The sequence below is a fragment of the Oreochromis niloticus genome, linkage group LG17 (assembly GCF_001858045.2).
Source record: "Oreochromis niloticus isolate F11D_XX linkage group LG17, O_niloticus_UMD_NMBU, whole genome shotgun sequence".
Taxonomy (NCBI): Eukaryota; Metazoa; Chordata; class Actinopteri; order Cichliformes; family Cichlidae; genus Oreochromis; species Oreochromis niloticus.
This window is the reverse complement of record NC_031981.2, coordinates 16,139,658-16,165,791: the sequence shown is the minus strand read 5'-3', so window position 1 is coordinate 16,165,791 and position 26,134 is coordinate 16,139,658. Positions and strand designations below refer to the sequence as shown.

Below are 26,134 nucleotides of genomic sequence, written 5' to 3'. Positions count from 1 at the left end.
GCCATGTTGGTACCTTTGGGAAAAATGAGGCCGGTCTCTTCTAAAACAATTGCTGAGAAAAATAAACTGCAGGTACCAAGACAAACACAACGCACCTGCTTTGCATTGAAACCTTGCAATAATCCGACTTGACAATGGGCTCAGTGAAGCGTATCCTGAAACTACATGCAGATAAATAAGTCTTTCGTCTGCCCCTGTTTATTGTTTATCCAGCTGAGTCATCTGTGCACACGGATGTTGAGGTGACAGCTATTCGTTATCGACGGACCGTTTTCACACACAATTGGCCGTATTCAGCGAATGGCCAGTGGGGACGAGCGATGTGTTGGATAACCGGTACAGAGAGCAGCTGGGGATCTCCTCCCAGCAGATGCTGCCTGTTACAGAGGTGTGGGAAGATTTCCAATACAGCCCTGGAGGGGGATAATGTCGAGGTCGGAATGTCATCTACACTCACTGTTGTACTTTTGTCTTGGGAAGCTAAAAACACAATCTTTTAAATGCGATACGTTTAACCCATTTCAGCACTACAATAAATACTCATTTGATACATTTATTCAGTGAACTACTTTGATGTCATATAGTAAAAAATTCAAAGAATAAACAGACAGATTGACATATTAAGTCCATAACTGGATCGAATTGGCCGATTTATCCCTTTATGTGATATATCAGGAATGAACACATTTGAATGTTTCTTCAAGCAAACAAACGCTGAGTCACCACTGAGGGTTAAAATACAGTCCACATGATTTCATCCTCAACACAGTGATCACTACACACATTTTAACAAGTGTTAAAATCAGGTGCAGCGTCTACGCAGCCATGAAAAAGAGGATTTGTGAGTAAGTAAGCAGTAAGCTGGCTGGGTTGCTGACATCTAAAGATTACATGCCTTGTTCCATCTAAAGTGTTTCGAAATAATAATCTGGATCACAGATTTACAGCTAGAAGGTCCTGGGTTTAAATCCACCGTCTCGCTGGAGGCTTTCTGTGTGGAGTTTGCGTGTTCTTCCCGTGTCTGAGTGGGTTCTCTCTGGCTCTCTCCCACAGTCCAAAGACTTTCATGTTAGGTTAACTGTAGACTGTAAATTTACAGGTGTGAATGTAAGTGAGGATGGTTGTTTGTGTCTGTGTTAGCCCTGTAATAGACTGGGGACCTGTCCACAGTGAACCCTGCCTGTGACAGCTGGGATAGGCTCTAGCCCAACTGTAACCCTGAATTGGATAAGTGGAAGAAAATGGATGGATACTGGGACTGCACCTATTGCATCTCTTTGACATTGTGTATCCAATGCAGTTTTCAGCCTTTGGACAGCCTTAAATCATATTGTGATCATTTCATAAATGGGACATTTAGTCTGGACAGGGTGTTTAATTTTGAAAATAGGCCTGATGTGACTTCTGTCCACCTTGATGCTGCTTTTATAAAAACTAGAGAATGGACCATTATTTCTGAGACTTCAGTGGTTCCAGCTGGAACAGGAAGCAGCCACTCCCATTACACTGCTCCAGGGTAACCGAAGCTGGGCTTTTTCATGCATCATGACCCCTCATTACAGAAATATTGGTAGTCAGATATAAAAATCGAAGCTCTGACAATGTATTCAAGAAGTTGGGTTAATTTGTTCTCAATCAAAGGATGCATTCACTGAGCTCAGTCCCATCACATGACAGGAAAAAGACAGAAAATTGACCAACATACATTCATGACAGTTTCTGAGATGGTACCAAAAATGTTAATAATTAATATCCTGTTAGCAAAAATTTCTATACTTAAATCCTAACCGGCCAAACAGTGACTCGCCTTTTCTGAGTGTCCAAGTTTTAAGAGCTTAGATAAAAGATACATCATCAGTGCTAATAAAAAGCGGCAGAGGGACAGAATGATAACCAAATTATTTTTTATGACTCATGCTTATTTAGGTAAGGATAACAGCACTGCAGCACATTAAAATGATGAGAGGCAGAAGCTTGGACCTAGAAACAGTCCAATCAGATGGTTAATTAACAAAGAGGCAACATAACGGGACAGTTAAATAATAATATAGTGATTCGTATCTCAAATTTGGTGTCATGGTTAAATTCCAAACCAAGCTATGTAATCCAGATGTGGCCGGGGAAATCAATCAGCACCCATGTTCTAAAGCCAGAAAACTAGCAGGAAAAATATTCAGTGAGCACAGGAGGAGATGAGACTAACAGCATCACTCTGTACTGTAGTTGTGTGAATGTGGTATGACTGCTGATGATTGCCATTCATTCTGCCTCTCATACTGTGAAAAGTGTGTTTACCCGCCAACTGATGCACAGATTAAAAGCCATTACCTCTACTTGGCGAAAGTATAAAGGAAAGGTATTTCAGGGAACCTGGATTCATTCACATTTCAATGCACCTGTCAGGCCTCATCTGAATGCAATATGATGAAAGTAAAAAGGTAAATAAATCCTGTTTTGCATATAAAAAGATATTCTAATTATACAAGAGTGTGGTAAAAGTTCATAACAGATTAGACGATATTTCGACGTTAATAAGAGCTGCTCAGGAACATTTAATGCAATAAAACAAATTGTCAGCAATGTGAAGGGAATTTTTAAAAGAATCCTCATGTTACTGAATTTTAATTTACCAACCAGCTTGTTTTTTGTTCACGTGTTAACATACGTCAGCTCGTTTCATTTTTCCTAATCTGTTAGTTGCGCTCTCACACACTTTCCAGCTGTTCTCACATGTAAAACACATACAGAGCGAGCAGGCTGTGGTGAGAGCAAGTGTTATTACAGTCATGTGCACGAGTCAGTGATGCGTCATCACTTGAAATGCACCGCTAAATATGCATGGATAACAAATAGCACCATCAGAACACAATGAGCACGTCATGATGATATTAGCTGCTAGAAACTGAGTATTTGCCTTTGTGGCTTTCAGCAGCCATCTGCACAAGTTCTTTTGTGAAGCTTCGTAGAGCACAGCTCCCGGTTCCTGCTGGGTTTTCACATTTTCTCCTCCAATCCTTCTGCTCATCAGTTTTTTTGTTTGTTTTTTTAAATAATTTAGTACTAAATTCTGGGATTCATAATACGAAATGGGAAGATGTTTGCCTATATGTGAGTATAGCTCTCTTCCACACATAAATCAGACATATTTTACAATTTTCATTCATTGCCTTTGTGTACCGATTTGAAAAGAACCACAGATAGGGAAGACCAACAAACAAGTATGCAGTCACGTCCTATAACACATTCCCAAATAAGCAACTGATATCGTCAACAAAAACATCATTTTCTTCTCTCACAGCATATATAAAGTAGCAACAGTAAAATCTCAATGCTTAACATCCTGTGCAGTAGTTTATGTAACAACATGATGAGGAGGCAAGGACAGCATCTTCAGATCTGAGTAGACTGAGAACCAGTCAAGGGGGGATAGGAGATACTCGACAGGAGAGATATTACCACAGTAATCTACACTGAGAGGGTGAGCTGTAGAGCAAGCTGACCTTGAAGAGGTTAACCTGCCAATCAAAAGAGTGTTTCTCCTCTCTGACAGGCAGTGAGGCAGAAAAGCAAAGACCCAGATATGTCAGCTGGGCCCAGATGTATAAATGATGTGGAGACACAAAAAGATTGTGCGCCACTTTTCTGACTGAACTTGGTGTGATTTAAAACACCAGGGGAAGTGCTGCCACCTTTATGTTTTACATATAGCACTAAACACAACTGAAGCAGATGGATTTGTTGCTTTAGTTTTAGAGGTACTTGGGCAAAAGTCAGAGCATTGTAGAAATAAGCTCTCATCAAAAAAATGTTTAAGAGAAAAGTTAAGGACTCAAGTAGGTAGAGTTGAAAGCACAGGCTGAACTCACTGTTGTGACATCTGTCTGTGAAATGTGGAATATAAATATACTTTTGCTTACTTTCACTTTACTGATGATGGCTCAGTAGCATTTAGTGTCTAAAAAGCACAAGCATAGGAAGTGGAATGGAGCCATAACTGAAAACCTATGCTGTCTCTTAAATCATATGCCTTTGTACATAAACCTGCTATTCTAAGTACAAACATCCTTTTACACAAACTCACGCAATCCACTTAATGCACAGGAAAAATGTTTTTTAAAGGTATACACTTCATCATCAATTGTTGCCATTTGGGTACATAGTGGAAGAGGAGGGACCATTGCCACCTGGAAGAGGATACATCAGCTTCACCAATGACAATGCCAGTAACAGTTTTTTTTAGTAATATTGGTACATGGGTTGCAGCATTGCTTGGTGATTATGGGTGGTAAATGATTGTGGCCCCGGCCTCAGTCGGGCGGTGGGGGGTGTGTGGCAGGGGTGTGGTGTCTGGCTCCCCTGCAGTGGAGGGGTGGTGCAGTGGGCTCGAAGGGTGGTCCAAGGGTGGCTGGCAGGGCAGCTGCTGCCACTCAGTAATCAAACTCTCCCTATTTCAGTGACGCAGGGGCTCAAGAGAGGAGCTGAGTGTGGAATGGAGAAGCAACTGAAAAGCTGACCCTCCAACGTAAAGAAATAGAAATGACGTTCTGTGCAAATAAAACACGACAAAACTGTCACCTGAGGCTGCGTGGGGTCCATTCATCTCACAGTGATCGTTCTTTAATGTAAAAGAAATTGGTAAAAGGCACATGGTCAGATGCTACCCATTTAAGTGTTGTGTAGTGTACTTGACGATGTATCAGAATTGAGGCAGAGTGCTGGGCTTTCCCTGCTCGGTCAACTCAAAATGTCTTGTTCATAGAAAGAGTTTATTTTTTATTGGATACTGAGAACCATCAATAGCAAGTAAATTTTATTGCAATACATACCATCACGTCAGGGCAAGCAAGGCTAGCAGTGCTTGTCCAGAAAAATATAAAAATAATGTCTTTAAACAAACCTTTCGTCTCGACTCTGATTACATTGGATGCAGCCTTGGATTGGCATTACTACTAGATTCAAGCCTCAAATATGAGAGGATTGGGACCACATAAACATGCTAGCCGCAAGAGCAACATTGACGTAGCATACAGAGAATTGAGCTTGAAGCATGTATAATTCGTAGTATTTTATGTCTCATTAATGTGCTCAAAATCAATCATACCCACTAGACTAGAACAGAATACATGAATACATGTACCACAAAACTGTACATGTATGAGATATTGAAATATCTTCAAAATTAGAATGACTTTCTTTGACTGAATGAGGGAGTTCTTTACTCCTCCAAAATGAAGGTGTTGGCAGCGATTCCCTAACATGTCTCACGGCAACCCTTCTCCACTGTGCATTACATCTACAGTACATAAAGCAATTCTCTATGTGCATGGGTCTCCACCAGGCTCACCATCTGCTCTAAAAGGCGCTGGTCAAATTTCACAGCTAATGTATAATATGTCTCAAAGTGTTGAAAAGCTGCTTTTACTCCACATGAAATTTTAGCAATAATATCGTAAAATATGTCTGAAGGCCAAGTCTTTTCAGAAGAGTTTTTGCAGGTTGTGAGGAATAGACTGTTGTGAAATACAGTGTCTGACACTTATATAATCTCAAGCCTCTGCATGCTATTCCATTTTATTTTCATTTCTTGAGATCCTTGTGCTGTCTATTTGCCATATGTGGTCTTTCACCCTTTGCTGTCACCCAGAAGCATTGTTCTGCTGTCCGTAATAAGGTTTTAGTCTGCGATGCACTCAGTTTGCTGAAAAATATTGAGTGACAGTGAACTTTAAATCTTACAAGGTGTAGAGACTGACACCAACAGTGGAACGAATAAGAAAAAAAGGACTCAGAGCAAAGTGGTAGCTTGAGACTGATCTGTATGTGTGTATGTTTTGTTTTCTATTATTATTTTTGCAGCTCCACTTTTCCAAAAAAAACCCAAAAACAAAAAAACGAAACACTGCCTCTATTCCCGCAAGACTCTCACCCCCTACCTGCTATCATAACACATCACCCAGCGTTCATCACACCAAAGACTTTCAATCAAGTCTTGGGTGGAGACATACTGCATTTGGGTGAAATGCCTACTTGCAGCTGTGCTATTGTTGGATGAGGTACTGTGTTGTGACACAAATGCAGTTCTCTCCTGCTTTTGATGGCAGCTCACTGGGAGAGTAATTATGAACCACAGAGATCACATTGAATGGTAAACTCCTCTCATGTGGAGGCAATCATTTTAAAACAGTCAGAAGGTAGTTTTTACAGACAGGTAAGTAATTAGAGTACACTTCTGTTTAAACATCATCAGGCTAAAGGTCACTTTAAATCCATCCATCCATTTCTTCCACTTATCCAATTGAGAGCTATGGGGGGCTAGAGCCTGTCCCTGCTGTCACGGGGCGAATGATTAAATATTTTTTTAACACAAATTCAAAAATAATTAGATGTTTTGTTTTTTTGTTTTGTTTGTTCTGTTTTTTTGCATTTGTGTTTTCAGATTCTCCCACAGTTTTTGTAATGCAGCTTTGTGGGTCACCTTTCATCTCCAGCAGCCTCACACAGATTCTGTGTGCACACATGCCCAGCTGTAAGGCCCCCTCCAACCTGCCTCCTTTAAAAGACGTGGAAGCATGATCACAATACCTCCGGCACGGGCCTTTATCCCCGTGGCAGTGTGCTGTCCAGCACAGACACTGCCCTCTAAGCAAACAACATTTCCTTGATGAACAGAGGCAGGCTTGTTTACTCCTTGTGTCAAGGTACTTTCAGGGTGACTCTGTCAGTTAGGAGAAGGAAGTTTGAAGATGATATGTAGCTCTCAAGTATCTGATGTGAACAGAAGAACACTCTGATTCTGTAAACTCAGCTCTCAAATAATCACTGCTTCTCAGGTTCTTGTGAAGCGGTGGCAGCTTAAGGGGGGGGGTGACAAAAAGTTATTAAGAATTCTCTGTTCTTTTGTCATCTGTAATGTTATATGTGTATTATTATCTCCAAATCACTGACTTTAAAAGACCTGAATCAGTTGGCCATATGCAGTCCATGAAGATGCCGTTCAGTGGAAGTCTATATCTTTCCTGTATCCTACAAATGCAGATGTAATTATAACACTACTTTTATAATTTCTATTGTCTGAAGTTGTACCAATAAAAGTCACAAGGAGGAGTTCAGGGTAGATGGTTGGGCATAACTACAAGGGAAAACGTTAACTTTTATTATATGTTACGTCATGCTTTTCTGTAGTGAATATCTATAAGCACAGCTGTTCAAACCTTCTGTTTACAAGGGGCAGCCAATTAGAAGAAAGCTGGCTTAAAGAAAGAGGAAGACAAAAAAAAGCTTGCTTTAAGACGGCGAGTGAATGGAAGGGCTGCACCAAGCTCCAGTGTAAGATAAATAAAGGTTATTTTTGGACTGTGAGTCACACAGTGTCACTGTAGTATAGTCTAAAAAATATAAAGCTGAAAATGAGCATAATAGATCCTTTTTTTTAGCAGTAAACACTAAAACCAACAATATTTTTCCTTGAGTGGCAATTGAATACTTTTCTGTACCCGGTCTGGTAAACTCAAGCACTGGGTTTCCACTGAAAATATGTAATAGTGTTTTGGTAGTCACAAATCTTTAGTTTCTCTCTTTTAAATAACACCACAACCCAGCTGGGAACTGTACTTTCAAGCAAACATTATTAAAATGTGAAGAAACAGTGGTTTCCAGGTACCCTTTCGCAGCATGGATTAATACATAACCCTGTGCGACATGATGGCTTTAATAATGTAGCAGCTTATCTGTGTGTCATTTGCAAAGAGGAATAAGTGCTTTCAGGCTTGGGCTTGTTTTTTTTATGGATTAACTAATTGTATAGGTGACAAATTGCAGGGGGCAAATTAAAGAACAAAAACAACAAATTTTCTTATTAACGTGTTCGGACACCGTTCATCGAGAGCAGCTTGATTTTTAGTGTGTGGAACTTCAGCCATTTGAAGGATGTTCCTTCATTTGGTCTGTTGATGATGGTGGTGGAGAACTATTTAATTGGATAATTAGCAGCAATAGAGCCACATGTCAAACACAGACGTTCTGCTGCTCCTCCACACAATCAAGTCAAAGGTTCAAGTCGAGCTGCTTTTATTTAATACTGCAATGTCATTCAACAATGTTTTTTTCTCAACCCAGTGAATATTCCCATGTGTTAGCATCAAACTATGCTTGATGAAGCAATGTGTATTGTGTCACTACAGCTCTACTAATCACCCTGTATAGACACTGCTTATGGACTAGACTAGTTCAGGTCACACGTGATCGTGATGGTTGTTGACATGTGTCTAGTCTGTTGTGTAATTGCCAGAGCAACAGATATAGTTGTGCACTTGGCCGCCATTTGGGAGTAGGCTCCATCTTGAAAAAGGATGAAAGATTCCTATCTCGTTCTCTGTCATTCCCCACCCTCCTTTATCCAGCTACTGGAGGCAATGCTCTTATAACTAGCTTAGCTGAGATGACTGTTACTCACACGGATGCTCAGGGTATCACACAGCACCTCAGGTTTTATGTGATCTACTGTACCTTCCGTACTGTGGACAGACACGTAGATTCAGGATAAACAAGACTTGTGCCACTTCACTCAAGATATGCACCGGCTTTGCAGGAGTAGAGAAAACTCCTCATGACGCATCGAGAGATAAAGGCATGCCCTTATAAGAAAAAAATCAGTTTTTGACCCAGTTTTTTGTTTTTGTTTGGAGTTTTTTTTTTTTTTTTGCATCTTTGAATGAATGAATGCAACTGGCAGAAATAAAATCAATCTGTTCCCTAGAGTATGGAATTATTTTAGTTATCAAAAAATACTTCACTTATAAATAACTACTATATAGACGTGTTTTTTTGCATTATAACATACATATGAGAAAAAAAGATGCTTGTTATTCCCATCAAAGGTGAAGCTCACTGTCTCAACAAATGGATTTTTCTTAAAAATAAGAAAGCAAAACTGTTTTAACATATATTTTATTTAAACCGTTTTTAAAAAACTATCATGCTTTAAGTCACTGTCTGCTTTGATAGGTAGATACAAACTCAGACAGCTAAACACAGCAAGCTGATAGAATAAAAATAAAACTGCCTTTTAATCATTAATTTAATAAAATACTTGGTTATATTCTTTCAGATTCATGTCTCAGTGATAGCTTCTTGGTTTTTAATATTCCTGCACAGTGCTTTTCCTCTAAAACACATACACATACCATTGCCTTGTCTGCAGCAGGAGTAAAGAGTTCCACCTCATGTTACGTCTAGGTTACACCTAGTCTGGGACGGACCACTATCTCTAACCTTGTTTGTGGCCTTGGTGTTTTTCACTGGAATTATTTTAAACATCTAATTAACTGTAGTGCCGTTAATTGCATTAGCAGACTATCCAAGAAGTGTTATTTAGTACTAAGTAGCAGCGTTAGCTTGCTAGTGTTAACTGATGGCATCCAATTATGGTCATTTCTGGCTTAAAAGAAAACATGTTGGCAGTCAAAAGGCGTATGTTTAAGGTTCAAACACAAACCAACAGGTGAAGCCATTGTGGCTACAACCATCTTTTATATCCAGTCTATGGTTGCAATTCTTAGGAGGAAATTGAGGACATGTGCAGACAGAATGCAGAGCAGAGAGCGCGTGCACCCACAAAACAATCGGAATGAATTGTTTACATGCTTGACATTTTTTTTAAATATATATATTCCACCCCTTTGAAATGGTTAAATTTTAACAGGCTGACAGGTGACTGGGGTGATTACATTACACATATTTATTCTATCTGGGCTTTCAAAATGATTACAATAGGAATATTAGGCCTGTGATATCTAAAAATCTAATGTTTGCTGCCCTTATATATGTATTACAGTGCCAGTGGATTAAATGTACTGTAGATGTGATGATCATTTCTTATTTGACCCTAATAAATGTCCTTATATGGAAGTAACGTCCAAAACATGTAAAATCTAATTCTCTTTAGGTCTGTCACGGCAGAATGTAAATCCTAACGTGTGAGCAGGTGCTCACTGTATGAACTGCGTTCATGTTTATGTGCCAGAGAGGGCAGGCAAGCTAAACTAGGCCAGAGGGGGGTCGTCTCCATGGTGACAGCAGCAGCAGTAGAGCTACATGCACCTGTGTAATGCCAGCTACTAGCCGGGTTTTTGCAGTGTTATGAGAAAACGAATGGTTAAATTCATTGCAGGATATATTACAAAAAAATGCTGTGTCCTTTCGTCCTCCTTTCCTGACATTTTTTTTTTCAAAATGTGTAAAAGGTGGTAATCTTTGCCTTATTTCTAAAAACGACGTTCAGAATAGGAAAAGAAAGCACACCACTATTGCAGAGGATCTCTCATTTTCTGTGTGGGTAGTTATTATCATCATATTTGATATGTTTGCTTGTAATCATATCAAATTATACAAACAGCTGGATGACCTGCTTTATAAGTGAGAATGATCTTGGCAGATGGTCCTTGGAGGAAAAAAAAATCTCAGTTAAATGACTGGTGCTATTTTAGTTGAAGAACTAAAGGCCCCATGTGTTTTGTTTCTTAAATATCAAAAAAGCTCATTTTCCAATGAATTAGCTCATTCATAGTATCATAAAATACTAAACTCACCACCGTACTTTATTTCTATTCTTCAGTCTTTGGTGAGGTTTAGTAGGAGATTATGGTTTGGGTGCGTTTAAATGTGACATGTGAAGCATGCGTTACACTGCCATAACCCAGAGAGGACACCTTGTACATAAGGCAGTCTTTGAACCACTGCAAATGAGAACAGACCGATAGTTAAAGTATATCCTTAATAGGTTATAATGGTGCCTTTCTGGTGGATTCGGATTACATTCATGTATTCATTCCTGGCCACAAAATGATGCCTAATGTATGGCATCATAAAAAGCTTGCCACCATAGTTTCTTTAATGCATCTCTCCAGCATGGGCTTTCTAGTACATGATCAAAGCTTGTCCAGGTCTTTAAAAAGCTTGATTCCAAGGGCAGATGCAACCATTGACTTCAGCACTACTCCCTTGCCGTTAAGAACCCAACTGCTCTTTCATTTGGTACTGCCGGCTCACGGCTATTTACTAAGAACAGATGCCCTGAAACATGCCTGCTGCTTTTTCATCTGTAAATGCAAGCAGCCTAGGTGTGCATAAAAAAGGAAGAAAATAAAAAGCTGAAAACTTATAAATGCTGTACTTTTCCTTATTTTTGAGGCCATTTAAAAACAGGAACGGTTCAGTGGGGTAAAGAAAAAAAAAGTTTGGTGATCCAGAGAGCGCACCAGCCTGAAAGGGAAAGAATACAGCATTGAGCTGACCCCTGCTGTGACAATTACTCCAATGGGACACATGGATGCTGTGGTGCTTTTATGCCGTGGACTTAAAAGCTCTCTGGAATTTGTTTTGCTTCTTCCTAAGATGCTCACATCATGTGTAAGGTTTACATCATTTTGAACCTGTCTGTACAACAATTACGGTGCATCTGTCACAATTTTTTTGAACTACTGCATTTACTGAAATGCAATTTCTGGGTGCACTTTCATTCTTTTCTGACTCTTACTGACATTTCTGTGGTTGGCAAACATTATCTGCGTGATATTTGAGATTTAATAAAACTTCTTCAGTTTTTCAAATAATAACATAATGCATTTTGGGGTTTAGAGTTACAAAATTCCTCAGCTTATTTGTCTAACAAAGCAGCTTGTGAGGCAGAGCGCTTATTCTTGGAGGTGTGAAAAACCTGACGTAGTTTTCAGAAATAACTGCGGCCTTAGGAGGCGTTTTGTTACCTAGCAACGTGACTGCAAACCTACTTTGACGCAGCGCTAATGATTAAGTTACACATTAAACAGAATTTGAAACATACTACCAACAGACTCGGAGCCGAGGACAGAGCAACACAACGTTAAAGAAAAAAAAAAGTGTCTGTTTCGTCTTCGATGGGAACAACAATCGCCTAAGGTACCGCTTGTTGCCCTCCCTGAAATATGGGAGGGAAGAATTAAAAATCCTCTCTATGGAAGTGTTAATGAAGTCATGCAGGCAGAAGGTTCACCGGTGTTTGAACACAACAAACAGACACCCAGAATTATACTCCAATGTTCAATTTATAGCCGACTGTGAGCCAGCGCAGCATTAAACAAGCATCTGGGTGTTTTGGCTCATGCTGCCGTGGGCTAGGCGGAGAAATCCCTCTTCCTTTGCGAGGCTCAGCAGAGAAATGCAACCACATCTGAGGCCACCTCATTGAATGTGAAAAGGAAAACTAAGTAAAGTTTAATTGTGTTCTAATAGTTCTAATGTGCTGTCCTTCATGAATAAATACTGTGTATAATAATGTGACTGAGGAAGAGCATATTAACAGCATCCTACTGTAAATCTTTACAGTTTGAAGCTATATTTTTTTTTCAGGTTCTTCTACTCCAGCAGTAAGAATAGGCCTCGTCAACCTGAATAAAAGGTTGCTTGGATTGTGGAGAGTGCAAGGACTCAAATTTACACTTACTTTGGTACAGTTGTTTGACTAACACAAATATCTAAACAGCATCTCAGTGTATTTAGGCTTACAGACATGGCCAAGATGACTTGCTGGAGGTCAAACTGAACATCAGGAAGGGAAAGAAAGGTGACTTGTGTGACTTCTAATGTGGCATGGTTGTTGATGCCAGATGGGTTGGTCTGACTATTTTAGAAACTGCTGATCTACTGGGATTTTGTACTCCAACACACTCCACAGTCACCACAAGTAAACAGAGCAATTCTAGATGAAAGCTGAAAGGGAGATTCTGATCATAGATGTGCAGCCGATGAATGCACCAACTACGTGATCCTATCATGTCAATAAGAAAAACAAAAACCTATGAGAAATATTTCCAGCACCTCGTTGAATCTGAATAAAAGATTACAGCAGTTCTGAAGGTAAAGGGGACCAACCCAGTACTACCTAGTAAAACTGGTGAGCATACATTCAAGCTCAAACCTATTTAGACTCAAGTGTCAGCTGAAAGCATTTTCATGTGGTTTGGAGTGTTTGTGTGGCCAAAAATAGTATTAAGATCTACCTGAGTGTAGGGCTGCCACGATTAGTCGACTAGTCACGATTACGTCGACTATTAAAATCGTCGACGACTAATTTAATAGTCGACGCGTCGTTTGAAGCTTTGTAAGATCCCAAAAAACGCAGGAGTAAGTAGTAGGATTTAAGAGTGTAATGACGGACTGAAACAGAAGATGGCAGCACTGCATGTACAAGGATGCCAGCTACCGTTAAACCCCGAAGAAGAAGAAGCTGTGTCCCAGAATTCATAGCGCGGCCCTGCTCAGTTTTCAACAATGGCGGCAGCTAGTTAGTTTTAATATCACTCTTATTATTCTTTCTGGGTCACAAGATAAACGTTTAACATATTTTCAGGCGAGAATGTAGCTGTGTTAACCTCAAATATCTGCTCAGTTTATCAAGACATCACATATTTTCAAAAGCGCTCCGATGTTTTCTGAGACGTCTGTTACCCACCAGCTCAATAGCTAGCTGGGGTTGACGGCTCACTAGAGCCGGTGAGAACACCGGACTCCCGGCAAATCGTTTTCAAACCCACCGCCGTCTTTCGCTACTCAGGTTAAACACGATATATAAGTCACTTAGATAACTTAAAAATGATATTGTTTGGCTTTTTTTTAGTATTTTATTTGTTCCTGAGTAAATCGGGTTGGCTGAGATTAAAGTTATAGTTTTTACATAGCTGAATAAACGTCAAGCAGACAACTGATTATCAGAAGTGTGAGATGCTCGAGAAAGTACTCCGGTGTCCTGTTATATTTTAGATAGCAAGGAGCAGACAGCTGAGTTTTTTGAACTCCACCAAACAAGCTACAAATGTCATTAAAATTTAATAAACGTATCATCTTGTCTTTAATTTTAGTTAGCACATACCTTAAACACTTAAATCTGTAAGCTAATGATAGTTATGTAAGAGCAGATGCATGCTGGTGAAATAAGCTGTACGTTTTACATCCAATGGATGCATGATCTGATTAGTCGACTAATCGCAAAAATAATCGGTGACTAGTCGACTATCAAAATAATCGTTTGTGGCAGCCCTACCTGAGTGCTAAGGTTTTAGTGCCACCTCTCTTCTAACCACATGAAATAAGGGACTGGGTAATACATACATGGCTGATGATCAGAAAATATTCTGCATGGAAAAAAAATGTGTTTTTATAGGATTTTTATTCTTTATTTTGAATTTATTGCCAGTAATTAATGTTTGAATAGCATCATCAAAGAGAATCTGTATTTTAGGGTGAAATTAATTTTAAAAAATGCCATCCAGCAGTACCAAACTACCAAATTAATTTGCACCCTATCTGATACTCCTTATGATACTGTGAGAAAGTGAAGGAACTTAAGTCAGACCATGTGGTCTGCAGAGAACATGGAGAATATGAAAAAGTGTCAGCCAAAATTACAAATCCATGTCTAAGGCAAACATGCTGCAAACATTGATTGTCACTAGTCTTACTAATCCATCTGAGAGTTTGTGGCCACAGGCTCTAATAAGCAAAGTCACGAGCTGAACAGGCACCATCAGTGTGATTGAGTTCACCCCTGTGGTCTGTTTAAATATTTCCCTGCCAGATTAAGTTTGCTAAAGTAAACACAATTACGTTAGCCTCTGCGTATGTCATTATTAGAGGTGAGGCACAGCAATGGGCATGGGCGACAGTGGCAGTGAGAGGCTACTAAATTGCTCCTGAGTCAGGCTATCAATCCACTGGATGCTCAATTCAAAGAAGCCTGCAGGCAGACCAGCTGAGAAGGCCAAATGTCTGCTTTGCTTAAAGTCCAGCTAAATTTAAAAGTAAAAAACAAACACCAAGTAAGCAAATGAAAAGATGCATAAAAACGACAATTAGATCAAGAATACCACAACAAACAAAAAGAGAATCAGCTTAGAAAAATAATATGCATATATCTTGGGTCTTGACATCATTTTAAACCTGAAACTGGCGCATTTCCTCATATATTGGATTAGGTTCAATCTTCAAACTTATATTACACTGACGCGATCACAGCACAGAGTAGCAGGTGGAAAAACGTACTATAAGTGTTTGTTTCCCAGGGAAACAGTTGTGAGTGGGAGAATCTGAATGAACTTTACAGAAAGTCTGATGCATTTTAGTGCATATAAGAAACCTCAGTGAGAATAAACTGAGGAAATCTATTTGCATTATGCTGCATCTCCCGTGTTATCTGTCTGATTTCATATGGGTTGGGAAAGACTCCAGCCTTTCATGGAGTTGCACCTCAATGAAAAACAAACTGGAAACCACACCATGTTTAAGGGCTTCATTTGTGCTCATTTGTTACAAATGTGCAGCAGGAACCACATTTTGCTACTCTTTGAATATCTACCAAGCAGTAGCTTAATCCCTGAGCTGAAAAGCAGCTCTACCCACACTCCCCAAGGAGTGGAGTGATGGATTAAACCCACAGACCGTACCTCACACCTACACCGGCCCACTCAATCTGTTTTAAGTTTCCCCCAGTTTCAGATGTTTTGGCGTCCCTGTGGTGTTAACACAAAAACAAATGTTGCTTAATATTGACATCGATTCGGTTTGGAAGTGCCTCGGGCTCAGGCATCGTGGTGAGTCACCAGAAGCTGATCTAAGAGCAGTTTGAGAAGCTTACCTGCCCTAGCTGTTTCACATAGTTGAAGAACAGATTAGAATGCAGCAGCTTTGGTCCTCTTAATATGATGCTCGCCGTGGTTTCTGCCACCTTTGGTGCTGGAGACAATTTCCCTCTTCCTGCCAGCAATCAGTGGACCGGGCCGGGACAATGGCTCCTTCTGTCTCTTTCCTTCTCTCTTTGTTTCTTCACAGTTTCAATCATCAAGTATTAATATCATATTCATAGCTAATGTTGGTGTTTTTGCAAGTGTAGAACATTTACTTTAGAAACTATCAACAGTTTGTCATAGCAGGAGGATTTACTCTGTCAAACTTTTTTGTTTTGTTCAATATGAGCTATTTAGGGCTTGTAAACAGCTTACGAGCCGCTAGCTTGTCGCTAGCTTGTCGTCCCACAGTGTTTGGATTCAATGAACCAGTTAAAGAAAAAAGACAACACAGAGAAAAAGCTGAAAACGAGCACTGTTTTTTGGGTATTTGGGTGTGTGTGTGGGGGGTGGTGATTAAAGATTAGATCATTTCAAACTGATTTATGTGAAGTTCAGTAGCAGGACGACAACCCAAGCACCCCCTTTTGTGTCTAAATGCATAACACCATCCATTTATTTTTGTTTCGTTGCCCCAACCTTTCTGCCCATTTTTCATATTGTTCTGCCGCACAACTTCTGGCTTAACTTGTTGCTTCTCATTCATCTTTCATCCTCATCATCACTGTTTTGCCAAGAGTGCTACAATCACTCTTGGCAAAACAGTGTTTGGTGTCGATGGCATGACTTTGAAATGGTCACTTCAAAGATGAGGACCAGGTCTGCGACTTCCTCCACTCAGTTACTGTCTTCAAAGCAACTTTGAACTTTACTTAAAAATCTGGGCATGGAAGCACAGAAGTGGGCCCAAGCGCTTTTTCATCTTTGCTTGTTGCAGATGATGTTATTCTGTTGTCTTCATCAGGCGGTGACATCCAGCTTCCCCAGCCCTTCTCAGCCGAGCATGTAGCATAAGAATCAGCACCTCCAAGTCCGAGACAATGATTCTCGTCCGGAAAAGGTTGGAGTGCCTACTGTGAGTCAGGGACAAGTTACTTTGCGAGGTGGAGAATCTTAATTATCTTGTCTTGTTCACAAGTGAAGGGAGAGTGGAGACTGACAGACAGATCGGGTTGTAACCGAAAAAACAAGGTCACAGACATCAAGTGGTGGAAATTAGTTTTGCTCATAGTTTAGCTGGCCTCCCTAAGAGATAGGGTGAGGAGCTCGGTCAACCAAGAAGGACACTTAGTAGAACATCTGCTCCTCCACATCAAAATGAACCAGTTGAGGTAGTTCAGGCCTCTGACTAGGATGCCTCCTGAACACCTTCTGGGTGAGATATTCCAGATATCTCCTGATAGGAGGAAGCCCCAGGGCAGACCCAGGACAACCTGGAGAAAGTACTGTATATCTCTTGGCTGCCTTGGGAACCACTCGCTGTCCCCCCAGATGAGTTGGAAGAGATGGCTCGGCCGAGGGAATGCTGGGATTCTCTGGTCAGACTGCTGCCCTAGCGACCCGAACTGCAGAAAATGGCTGGACGGACAGACGGACAGACTTTGGTGAAGATAAAGAGGTATGTTTATGTCATCAGTGTACCTGCTGTGATCTGGAGCACAGACACAGATTTCTTGAACACAAGTTCAAATCAAAAACAATGTGAATGTGATGGCAGTGGTGTGTCACTGTGTGTGTTAGCCTTCCTGTATTTGGTCCCTGCGAGTTATCCGACACCACGAAGCTATCTTTCATGAGACAAACTCAAGGCGTAAGAAAACCTTCTTTCAATTTCGCACACACTGGGAGTTGGCGGTGCCCTTTCACACTGTTGCATTTCTATTCCTGTCCAGACTTGAGGAGAAAATTTCAGAAGTTGAAGTTTTCCAACACACCTGTGCAAACCGGGGGTGGCAGACTCAATCTGTTCTCCAACCAGTGATATGCCCACTATGTTAGCGTCACCAAAGCTAGATGTCAGTTTCAGTAGTGGTTTATTTATACGTTATCTGTACTTTATCTAAGTGCTTCAATCAATTTGGCTTAAAAAATAACCAAATTAATCCAATCAAATGCTCCACTTTAAATATATTCAATTTTAACTGACTTAATTTAATTCAATTACGAAAAGTATTTTACCCTCCTGTTTAGTTAAGTCAGCACAGCAGTTAACTGTCTTATTATCACATTTTTCCTATATTAGTGGTTCCTGTTATCAAAGCAAAGACTTGCTGCACTGCAAGGCCTGTGAGCAACTGAAATTCATCCAGTTTTATTAGAGTGCAGCTGGGCTTCTTACTGCGAAACATGTATGCAAATTTTCTGAAACTTAACTAATGAATTTGACAGCCATCCAAAGAAACCAGAAGTGCCTTCGACAGCTCAGCTCACACACTATCAATGAGCCACACGTTCCTCTCTCAAGGGGGAGAAGAGGAATCAGGGTCGGTCTTTTGTATTTGTCATATCTCCTCCAGCCCATGGTGACCGCAATGTGTCTCAAACGCTTTGGCTCACAAAGGACAGATCGACACCAACGAGCCAGGGGAATGGGAGCATTGTGGGAAATGGCTTCCCTGTGGCCATTTTGAACATGCCAGGCCATCTTTCCACATGTGCTGTCTTCTCTTAAGCTTATCCAAGGGGGATTTGTCCCCCCCCTCTCACCAAATAAGGATCATAGAGCTGCATTGACAAGCCATCCAATCTGATGGTTACTAAAAACACTATGTGGCACCCTCAAGCCACTGAAGAACACAAAAAGCACATTTCTTTAGAGAATATATGTAATCTTTATGGGCCATGTGAAACTATAGTTTAAATATATGAAAGGGGACATGCTATACTCATTTTCAGCTCCATATTTGTATTCTTGGATTGTATTGGAGTAGACAGTTTGCCTCCCACCAGGGAGGAAGCAACCTGCAGGGTCAATGCAAGGCAAATGCTACACATTCACCTTGCTGTAAAAAGTCAGGAGGTTGAGGGTGTTGAAGGCTCATCCTCTGAGCAACCAGCTGATTGTGGAATGAGGAAAAAATTTCATGCAATCACAAACACAAGTCCACAATTTTTTTTTAAATGACACAAGGAATTACTTTGGTCTTCACAGACTAAGTTATAACACGTAGCATCAGTTTCAAAACTACGGCTTTGTTGTGTTGAACATTCCCAGTTCTGCATGTTACATGAAACTCAGTGACACCGCATCATTATCAAATAGCTGACTCAAATTTGATTCAATGAGCAGGGCAGGAAATGAAATAGCAGCAAGATTAAAATGGAGAACAAGGACTTGCTGTCTGCCCCTCTGAAAAGAAAACACTGCCGAATACTAAGCTTGACAGTGGAGAAGGAGGATTTAATTTTGTGCCGGCAATGACAAGCTTAAAAAGTGAATGAGAATGTGACTGATAGAGGTTTAGTCTGGGAAATATCAGCCACTTACAAAGCTAGCAATAGTTAGAAATTGTTATGAAAACCCGCTTTAACTCGGTTTCCCCTTAAGTTCAATAACATCCAAATTTTTTCCTCATTTGTTTGTACTTGGTTTGACCTATAGTCTAAGTTAAAAAAAAACATGTTGGTACCAAAAAAAGAATTAGTTTTCATTGATGCTTGACATTTTTAATGGGCAACCTATCTGCCAGCTTATCTTTGGGTATTTCTTTAACAAATAAGGTTAAACCTAAATGAGATTTCCCAAGAGATTACTATTATCTTTATCACCATCTTTATAATCAAGCCGGTACCATGCATTTCACTTTAATATGGTGGGATATGCAAAAAGCAATTATGTCAGCCTCGGTGTTATTAAGATTCCATTTTAATCTCAGTAACAGGAGTAATAGTCTCTGCAACCAAGCTAGCAGTTCTAAGTGCTGCTTTGAGCTAAATGCTCACTTCAGCATGTTAACAAGCTCACAACTGATATCTGCTGATATTTATGAAGTACTATATTTACTGTGTTCTCTATACTTACTAGTTAAAAATTAAAATAACAACTGAGTTCAAGGAAATGTCATTATATTTGCGCCCCCTCCCACCCCCCAAAAAACTAAGTGTTTTCTTACCAGTTTGAAAATGTGGTAGATGTGGATTTGATTAAATCTGCAGTGGGTCATAATCTACAGGGTGGGCCATTTATATGGATACACCATAATAAAATGGGAATGGTTGGTGATATTAAATTCCTGTTTGTGGCACATTAGTATATGTGAGGGGGCAAACTCCTCAAGATGGGTGGTGACCATGGTGGCCATTTAGAAGTCGGCCATCTTGGATACAACTTTTGTTTTTTCAATAGGAAGAGGGCCATGTGACACATCAAACTTATTGGTAATGTCACAAGAAAAACAATGGTGTGCTTGGTTTCAACGTAACTTTATTCTTTCATGAGTTATTTACAAGTTACTCTTTGTTCACAGCCATTGACATGTCGAAGAGGTTAACATGTGAGGAGCGGATCGAAATTGTGTTGATATCTGGTGAACGCAGTAACCGGGTGTTGCAGCAGATTTCAATGCAAGACACCCTACGAGACCACCCATCTCCCATGCTACAGTTAGCAAACTGCTTGCTAAGTTTTGTGAAACTGGTTCAGTGTTGGATTTGCCAAAATGTGGACGCAAGAAAACTGTCACTAATGAAGAAACATCAGTGGCTGTCCTAGCTTCATTCAGCAAGAGCCCACTAGCGGAGCACTCGCTGCATGTTACTGGAGAGTGGCATTAGTCGAACATCCCTTCGGCACAAATGGCACCCTTACAAACTCCAGCTGCTGCAGCATCTCAACGAGGATGACCCAGATCGGCGCACAGAATTTGCAGAATGGGCAAAACAAAAATTGGAACAGGACCCTCAGTTCACGCAGAAGATTTTGTTCAGTGATGAGGCAAACTTTTATGTGAATGGTGAAGTTAACAAACAAAACCACCGCTACTGGTCTGACACTAACCCACATTGGATTGATCCCTCCAGGACTGTTGGAACAACAAAAGTGATGGTTTGGTGTGGTATATGGGGTACAACGATAGTGGGTCCATTCTTCATCAATGGAAACCTCAAGGCCACTGGATATTTGAAATTGCTACATGATGATGTGTTTCCCTCTTTATGCACTGAAGCTGGCACGTTCCCTGAGCTTTTCCAGCAAGATGGTGCACCACCACAGATGAACAGTTTCCTGGAAACTCTATGATGCTATTAGACATTCCAAGCAATTACTTTACCGACTTATAGGACGAGCCAAATAGTTCAAAAAGTTAGACAGCAGCCAGTCAAATTAGATTGTTAAAGACCGTCTATTGACCCTGAAAACAAACAGCAACTCAAACCCCAGTAAAATATGCAGAACTTTACTGGACGTAGCGTTTTCAGTGGAGAAACGTTTCGTCACTCATCCAAGTGACTTCTTCACTCTCAGCTGACTGCAGGTTTCCCCACCCTTATAAACAGTACAATTTCACGACTGAAACTAGCACCACTGGATAACAATGGGCGGTGAGGTCAGTTTTTTTAATCATCAACATTCAAATTGTCATGACCATTGATCAAAGTCCACTGATCAATGGCAATGAGAACCATTCATAGAGAGTTGGGGAATGGCTGCAATCACAGCATTGTAAGACGCTGAAAGATGCACCCTTAGGCCCCCTCCTCGATTCAGAGATGGTCTTTCCCTTTTCACGTAAATGGCCTCCTTGGCTCCACGCTCCATCCAGATCAACAGAATCAACTTTTTGAGATTTCCCTACCTGGATGATTGAGCATGCATCAAGACTTGACTGAGAAAGTTCAGGTTGTGTTTTGTCAAATATTAACTTGTTAGAGCTAGCTTGTTAGAATTGTATTATATTTACGTGTATGTAAATCAGTAAATCATTGCACCCATTTTATATTTTCCTAGTAAAATATAAAGAGTTGAGTGGTGACTCAAGACTTTTGCACAGTACTGTAAGTGCATCTGCAAACTGTAAATAAAAACAACCACAGCAAAAACACCACTGTAAATTACATAAATGTGACTCGTCTTTGGCTTACATGATTACCGTGCATCTACAAAGTGCTTCTGCTATTTTCCAAAACATCACACTTTTAGCAGTTAGATGAGGGGAGGTGAACACATCAGCCACTTATTAGATGTTAAAGTAATGTGAAATTTAAAATGGCTCAGCACACTGTTCTCTGCTTTCTGCGCACTGAAAATGCCAGAAGGTTATACAGCCTTCTCGGTCAAACGCTATAAAATATCTGCAAAATACTACACCAACAAAAACGGCTGTGAAAACACCACCAAATTACTAAATGGAAAAAAACTTTTCCTTTTTTTTAATAATCCCAAAGATGTTTACTTTAAGCGAAGAAACAATGAATCACCTCTGAAACACTACACTTTAACTTTGGAAGCCATTAAGGCTCGTCTTTCGTCATATGGGTAATTTGTTGAACACATTTCTGGTCATGTTGTTTTTATTTTGAAGCGCAGTGAACCTGTGTGTTAGCCAGACTCTTTTTTCAGTGGCTGACAAACATTAAATGAGTTTAAAAGGGGAATAAGTGCGCTCATCTTTCTGTTACCCTCCGGCAAAACGTAGAGCCTGGGTACACTAGGATTTAACCCAATCATATGGCATGAAGGATGATTAATATGCTTGCTAATGTGAGGCGGCTTAAACATCTCTGGATGTGAGATCAGGTAAACAGCAGTGAGCACCGGCAACTGGAGGTGGGAAGTGCACAGTCCATCAATCATGGTTGACAGCTGGGACAGACGCAGGAACTATCATCATCATCATCAGATAGGAGTGGGTGCTACACTGCTTCATATCACAGTGCTAATTAGTGCTATCTGCAAATGTACACTTATGTATAGAGAAACTCAAGAGAATTATTCTGAATTATTCTGCATGAATTAATATTTAGCAAGTCCAAATAAACTATTTTACACTTCTTTTGAGCACAATACTGAGCATAACACTCCTTTTAATTTGCTACAGTTAGAACTGATGCTTTCATAGTGGAGGTAATGTAACTGCTGTTACCTGCAGTCCACACAAAGAACAGGGTTAGATGACCTTTATTCTAGTGGGATTTTTTTCATAAAAATGAAGAAGCAGTTTGGGAAAAAATAAGCACAGCATCTCAAAATTGCCAAGTTTAACTTTCTGCTGCTTTTAATACAAGTCTGTAGTTGTTTGTTTACAGGCTACATTACAAACCAAAAGCAAATTACCGCAGGATGTTACTATAGATAAACGTCTTGAGTGGCTACTAGCAACAAAGCAGGAACGATGACCGACTTCAAACCAAAAAGCCAAAAGCAGAGACAGTAGTCAGGACTAATATTGATATACAGTAGTAATCTCTCAAGGTTTACTGTCCTCTACAAACAGGTATGAGAAGATAGCAGAAAATGTAATAAACCCTCACCACTCAAATTATGAATGTCCTTGATTATTCAGATTATTCCAGCCTCAGCAGGAGGCCAGCCTCCACTTCATGAAAGCCACATAATTTGAACTAGAACAGATTACCACATGCCTTTTCCTAATTGGATGCATACACCGTGTGTACTGGGCTACCTACACATCAAACTTACAGGAGCTGTATAGCCATAGAAGCCCAAGCCATAAAGGTCCCATTTTTTGTGTTGATGTTTGGAATTTCACAGCTACTGAGTTTTACACCAGGCTTATTATAGTTGATGAAAATTAAACTAGAAACTAAAACTGGATGAGAAAAACATTTAAGTTTACTAAAATAAAAACAAAAACAAATGAACACCTAACTACAATGATTTTGCCAACTTGGAAAACTAACAAAATAAAAACAGAGGAAATATCATTAGTATGGAAGAAATGTCACGCAGTCACCTGATGCACTCTTTAAAGTGACCCATTCTTTCACAGATATGTGTAAAGGCAGACTGCAAGGCCAGCTGCTTGATTTTACACACCTGAGGTAAGGTGGCTGAAAAAACTTAAACTGAGAGATCAAAAGGTGTGACCCAAGACTTTTTTCCATATAGTATCCGTATCGTATGTTGGTGTTTGTGTAATTAATCTCACTGCCTGAAGGGAAGATAAACTTCAGTTTTCAGCCTGCTGTCATAGCAACATGAAGTAGTCACAAAAACCCCCCACTATTTCTTTGTGTTTATAGAGATAATTTGGCACCACAACTTTTGAAGTAGTGTATTTCAAAAGAAAGTACATTTCAGGTCTGCAGCGGATATTCAGTACAGACCGAGCAGGGAAACACAATAGTGTTATTGCCTAAACCTAAAAAAGTATTTTCTGTTTAAACCTAACAAATGCGTTTCTATATTCTAATCATAACTAGGTCATTTTAAATGTCTAAATGTAACCAAGTAAAGTATTTTTTTAGTTATTGACATATTGAAAAACAATACAAATGTTTAGGACTTGAACTTGGGAGCAGCAAAATGATTCACTCCGCGGAAAATCCCACTTGAAAATCTAGTGTCCAGAGGCACAAACCCGTCGATTACAAGTCGTGACTATTTCACAAACTGTTGGGAGACTGTGTTGTTATTTTAAGTGCAATAAGCAATTCTCTCTGCACTGTTCATGTTTGCTATTCATAGACAGGCTTTATGTACCCTTGTTGCCCCCAGTGTGTCGGTTTCTAAGATTCAATCCCAAAGCAGTTCTGCTTGATTGAATTGCTTGAAATATTTATCCAAACATTCAAGTAAAAGTCCGGCCTACTAAATAACGAATAAACAGAAAACACAAAAGCCAGTGGCGCTCATCCACCTGACTGAATGGCCACTGCGGTCCTTCTGATCACAGCTGACTTCACTTCATTGAATTAACACACAGCTTTCTGGGCTACAGGCTCAGGGGCCATGTTGGAGCCTCACTGGTGAATATTAGATTGCACGCCTCCAGATCTCATTAAAGGAGGCAACAGGACAATGTCTGCATCTCAAACGAGACCAGAGGCCATCAAGCATTCTGGCTCCCTGTTGGATTTACTGATTTGATTGATACTGTGTGCGTGCATCAGAGAATAACAGAGGGCAAGATGTCATTTTCGGTAAATATAATTAAGGCATTTTTATAAACTACACAATTGGTAGAAAATTGGAATTTGGGAGCGTATAGCATGGGGTAAAGGGCGTACACTAAAGGCCCTGTCCATATTCCATACAGGTCAAATGACAGATCTGATGAAAAGCCTACTGGCCTGACACTTACAGTATCTTCAGTCAAAGAGGTTCCTTCCTGTCTTCCTCTTCCAGCTCACTGAAAAACAAATTTCACAGTGTCATTATAAAAAAAAAACATCTGCACTAACAGGAGATATGTAATCTGTGCTGACAAATACAGGGTAAGAGTAAAACCAATGTTTTTTAAATGGCTTATGTAATCCCACCAGTGTTTTTTTAAATGTAATGAAATGGGCCAAATGAAGGCATACGACTGAGGCTTCCCTGAAAATTAAATTAGTGGGTCACTGTAGGATTTTTTAATAAAGATGTCCAGTATTAGCCACAGACTATTAGATAAAGTTTTAAATAAAAACTACTTGCGCCCAAAGGCAGAGGTTTTATGGTGGTTAATTGCTAGTAGCCGCTAATTAATGTAGTTCATACTGTTAAATCTTTCAGTGTCCACTATTAACTTCAGTGAGTAAGCTTAGAGGTGGTATGTTATGTCAGGCAATTCGAGGAAATTAAACTACATGCTTTCAAATCCATCCTAACCACACTGTAGGACTAAGACAAGCTTTTTCCTCTTTTACTAAATGTTGTATATGTATAAACATAACAAACGCACCTTTTTGTCAAACAGTATTTACATTTAAATTAACAGAAAGACATAACAGCTGCAGATGACTCAACAAAATTTAGTAAACATAGCTTGTAAACTTTCATTTTTAGCAGATTAGACCAGAACTCATCCTGAATACAATGCTTTTAAATTATTATTATAATGTCTCTAATTTCCTCCTACAGCAGTTTCCATTCTAAAATAAATGTATTACTTTTTTTCATCCCAATTCTCATTTTGTCCTTCAGTTCCATAAGAAATAATTGGGTTTACCCTAATTTTAAACTCAATTAGCTTGGGTTTCAATCATTTTTTTTTTTCAAATATTATGAAACTGATTTGTATCTTAACCTCAAGCCTCTGTTTTAAAATGTTAATACATCTTACAATAATTGGTGACAGGCATCGGTGGTCTCATTTACAGGAAGCAGATGGCACATTGTGTAGCAGTGCAGCAGTAACGAACAACACATGTTGGTACCCTTAAATAGGTTCAAAGGACAAACACGCAATAGAAATCGTAACAAAAAGAAACCATAACTATTCATACCTGTCCCTACACGCTTCTCAAAAATGAGTCTGACTACACTGGATACTCGTCACTGGATCTTTGAGGCTCATAATAAAAAGAGATGAGAGGAA

At 39.8% G+C, this 26,134-nt stretch overlaps 1 protein-coding gene across 3 annotated transcripts in view; it reads right to left on the bottom strand.

The window, feature by feature from the left end:
* Positions 1–26,134, bottom strand: part of syt1a (synaptotagmin Ia) — a 207,151-nt gene that overhangs the window by 129,466 nt on the left and 51,551 nt on the right. For 2 of the 3 annotated variants that reach the window (XM_013275640.3, XM_019347153.2), the window contains exon 2: positions 24,917–24,964. The exons of the other annotated variant lie outside the window; for it this stretch is intronic. The gene's annotated coding sequence lies outside the window, so the exon portion shown is untranslated. The remainder of the gene's footprint in view (positions 1–24,916; positions 24,965–26,134) is intronic. 3 annotated transcript variants of the gene reach the window in all.